Raw genomic sequence first — 5,000 nt, 5'->3', positions numbered from 1 at the left:
AATAAATTCTTTTCTATTCTAGGCACAAGGCCCAACATTTTGGGGAGGGGACTAGTCGATTATATCGACTCTAGTACGCAACTGGTACTTATTTAATTGACCCCCAAATGAATGAAAAGCAAAATCGACCTTGGCGGAATTTGAACTCAGAACGTAAAGACAAACGAAATACCGCTAAGCATTTTCGTCCGGCGTCCAAACGTTTCTGTCAGCTCGCCGTCTTGACCTAACCAAATATTGCAATATATCTGGTGCGGAATATTACTTATTCAATGAGTAATATGCTGGCAGAATTTTCAGCACTCCGGACAAAATGCTAAGCAGCATTTCGTCCGCCTTTACGTTCTGAGTTCAAATTCTGCCGAGATCGTCTTTGTCTTTCATCCTTTACAGGGATATATATGCAACAAGTACTAGTTGGGCACTGGAGTCGATGTAATCGACTTAACCCCACCCTGAAATTGCTGGCCTTGTGCCAAAAATTGAAACCAACATTACTCGATCTACAATTCATCGAATAATGTTCATTAGTGACTTTGGCTCGAGGCTACAAAGTTTCACTCTTTCCTTCGCATTGTGTTTGTCATAATTACGTGGTCTCTCATTTTCCCCACTCTTCTCCCAGTCCCACTCTCACACTCACTCACACTCCATCTTCTCTTTATTGCATTTATTAAGAACTACTACTACTACTACTACTACTACTACTACTACTACTACTACTACTACTACTACTACTACTACTACTGCTACTACAACATTACGATTTTCAAGTAAATGTTAGTCCAGTGAACGAGCAGCGAGATTCTATGTGATCATGCAGCATGTGAGAAATAACAGCCAAATCTCCCTCCACATAATAACTCTTACTTCTCAAAAAAAAAAAAAAAAAGGAAAAGCAACATTGAAACACTATAGTCCACGATGTACAATGTCTGAAAATAGGATGATATGGTTGTGATGGAATCATATTGGTCGTGGCTCATCTCATTAACAGCTCGTCTTGAGCTAAACAATAATAATAATAATAATAATAACGAGCTCACTAGAAACAACAACAACAAGAACAACTATGAGTTTAGGTTGTGATAATGGGCACTTGTTAACCCATGCAACAGGATCAATCGGGAAGAGATGCAAGACAGAGAAAGACTATCAATCTTTATTGGTTGATAATCGTTAATTCAAGATGGATTTAATGAGTAATTAGATGCAATCACAGGAGTTCTAAGAGCTGCACAAAGTCATCATTTCTCGCAGGCTTTCAGGAAGTAATCGGGGATCCCAGAATTAAATAGCGTTTGAAACTGGGCATAATGGTTACTATACTGACGCAAGGAAAAAGACGAACGAACAAATTGTTATATATATTATATATATGTGTGTATATATATATATATATATATATATATATATATATATATATATATATATATATATACCGTCATATGCATGCTCTTACCCCATCATCCACACACACACACACACACATACACACACAAAGTTTTAGATATATTTTATTTACATTATCTCAGATTAGACACTCTAAAGGATTAAGATAATATGTGTAGAAGGATCTCAAGTATTCCTTCCTCTAATTGACTTAATTCATTCAATGATATTTGTTCTAAGAGGCATTGTTATCATACAACGTCTCTTAAAAGTTTGGCCTCATTAAAACTGAAAAGTTTTCCGGCCAGGATAGTTTAAACTATAACGGATACATGTTACATTGACGTCTTTTCAGAAAATTCTTTAAGTCTGGAATTTGTTGCATGACAACGGCTGGAGCACTCCATCGGTTTCGACGACGAGTGGTCCAGTTGATTCGATCAACAAAACAGCCAACTCGAAAAATTAAAGCACTCGATAGACACGTGTTCCATTTAACGTAGTTCTCGGAGAGATTCAATGGGTTCACTGTAATCGACTTGATCCCTTTGTCTGTCCTTGTTTGTCCCCTCCTGTGGTCAATAAAGAAATAAATATTACATTCTTGTATAAAGCAGTGAGCTGGAAGAATCGTTAGCACACCAGGCGAAATACTTAGCGGTATTTCGTCCGTTTTACGTTCTGAGTTCACATCCCGCCGAGGTCAACTTTGCTTTTCATCCTTTCGGAGTCGATAGGATATGAACCATTTGAACGCTGGGGTCCATGTAATACACTTACCACCTCCCCGAAATTTCTAGGCTTGTGTCAAAATTTAAAACCAGTATTATATTCTTGTACATATCAGTTTCGCATTTATACTAAACTAGATGTATTTGGAAATGGCTCTGTATTCTCACCAGTACTGAAGAAATTCTACGTGGTCGTTTACTTCTGGGTTGCATCGTCTTTTCGGATCCTGTTGACATGTATTACTGCGGCAGTATAATGACTTCTTTCTGCATTCAGTTTGATTATATTTGAAAACACACTTCTCATAAAATGGAACTCATTTGCTCATCAGTCATCATTAATTTCCATTATTTTCTGTAACGGAAACGAGGCTAGAAGCCGGATCGTTGGCGTTGAGAATTAGAGCAGATGTTTCAACTTGTCCATCCCAATCGATGACATTGAACAAATTATATTACTAAAGACACTATGTTTTGTGGATATTTGTCAAAAGGAAATAGACCAACATCAGTTGTCAAGCGGCGGATGAGTGGGACAAAAAGAGATATAAAGACATATCTATCTATGTATGTATGTATCTATCTATCTATCTATCTATCAGTCTTAATCTATCTAGGTGGGTGAGTGTAGCAAAGATGGTGCGTGCGAGTGACGATACCTCTTTGAGCATGATCCTATAAATCGAGAAAAAAAAAAGAGAGAGAGAGAGAGAGAGAGACAGCACTTCGCTCTCATGTGTCTATTCCCTGCTGAGGTTACCATGGTCTTTTCCGTAGGTTTTTCTCTCCATGGATAAACCTAATGTTACCCCATTTTACACAATTGACATTTTCTGTGATATACGATACCCACCCTTTTTTTTTGCCCCTACCGATCCCTTTTGATCGGATTTGTTTTTTTTTGTTTTTTTTTTAAAGAAAAGCTCTACAGTTGTATTTGTCCCCTCTGTGTGCAGCCCTGCGTGGCTAATAAAAGAAAGTTATCTATCTATCTATCTACCTATCTATCTATCTATCTATCTATCTATCCATCTATCTATCCATCCATCCATCCATCCATCCATCCATCTATCTACCTATCTGGGCATCTATCAAGACCCTTCGACATTGCACGTTCGGTTCGTCAGGGATGCCCCCTCTCGTCGCTTCTGTACGTGTTGACTCTCGAGCCACTACTGCGGAAGCTGGCGACGCTGAGGGGCATCCCGCGAGAGTTGGGATGCGGGACGAGCGTGTCGGCATACGCGGACGACGTCACCGTCATAGTGTCTAGCCAAAAGCACATCGAGCTTGTCGGCGAGACACTGAAAGACTACGAAACGGTAACGGGAGCGAAAATCAACCGGGATACGTCAGTGGGCTTGCGGCTCGGCACCTGGAGAAGCAAGCCCATGCCGTCAAGTAGCGCCTCCGCCGTGGGACGTTGGACTGACGGTCCGGTTGAGATGCTCGGGGTCTGGTTTGGTCCAGACCTCCAAACGGAGAAGAACTGGGACGAGATAACGAGAAGGGTGGCCACTCTAGCCCGGCAATGGGCCGAGAGGAAGCTTTCCCTGAAAGGTCGGGCGGAGGTGGCGAACACGTACATCGCGTCCGTCATCTACTACCGCCTGACCGTCGTTCCTTGTCCCGACCCTACCATCACCAAACTGGAGCGCATCCTCTTCCGCTTCTTGTGAAAAGGAAGCGTTCCGATGGTTAGGCGATCCGTTTGCTGCCAACACCCGTTAAAAGGAGGACTGGGCATGCCGTGGTTGATGATGCGCAGACACGCGCTGAGACTGCGACATCTCCGGCTCTACGTAGACAGCGGTGAACAGGTGTGGTCACCGTTTGTGCGGCGCGCTTTCCCGCAGCTCGTCTCCATGACCGAACTGCAGTCATGGATCAAGAAGAGGCCGAGGAAGGGCGAATGGCACCGCGAGTGTCGCGCTGCTCTTCGGCAACTCCAACAACCCGGGTCAACCTTGAGCGACTGCATCACAACTAACGCATTCTATAGTGGATTAGTGGAGGGAAGGTACGACGACGATCTCGGGGCGAACCTGGGCGTCGACGAGGAATACCTGACCCGCCTGTTTAAGACGACCTTCGGGCCGGGACCTATGGACAACTTCCAGAGATCCCTGGCCTGGCAGTGCTATCGAGAAGCACTACCCGTTCGGGATAAGCTCTACAGGCATGGCTCGAGAAACACGGGGCCGACCTGTCCGAGATGCCGGCAGAGCGACGAAACCGTTCTGCACGCACTCGTACAGTGTCCCACCATTTCCGAGCTGTGGGCTTACGTCGAACAACTGCTATCGCGTGTGGGACGAGTCGGTCTATCAGCCGAGTCTATCGTGAATATTGTCGCCCCTCCTTCCTTTAAACGGGAAGGAAGAGCTATTTTCATCGTACTTGTGGCTATGGCGAAAGAATGTGTATGGTGGACGCGTCTGAAAGGTCTAGAGACAAAGACTTTCCTCTCTGGGCAATCTCTCATCAACTTCTTCAAGTATCTCCTGAAGAGGAAGGTGAGAGTAGAAAGGGAAGTCTTGTCTAGTGAATGCTTCAAAAAAAGATGGGTGAATGTAGCAAGGATGGCACGTGTGAACGACGGAGCCATCTTGAGCATAACCCTATGAACAAGAAAAAAAAATAAAACAAAAAGGCAAAAGAGAGTCACTTACTGTTATAGTTTCTTCAATGAGAATATTGACCAAGGTTACCGTGGTCTTTTCCGTAGGCTTTTCCTTCCACGGCTAAACCTAAACTGTTCTCCCCTCTTTTTACACGAGAACATTACTGTGTGATACACGATCCCTATTGATCGGCCTTTCCTTTTCTTTTTTTTTCGATCCCTTTTGATCGAACTCCCCCTTTTTCCCTTCCTAC

Source organism: Octopus bimaculoides, chromosome 5 (genome assembly GCF_046866305.1).
Source record: "Octopus bimaculoides isolate indiv1 chromosome 5, ASM4686630v1, whole genome shotgun sequence".
Classification (NCBI taxonomy): Eukaryota; Metazoa; Mollusca; class Cephalopoda; order Octopoda; family Octopodidae; genus Octopus; species Octopus bimaculoides.
The sequence above is the reverse complement of the archived record's forward strand: the minus strand, read 5'-3'. Positions refer to the sequence as shown.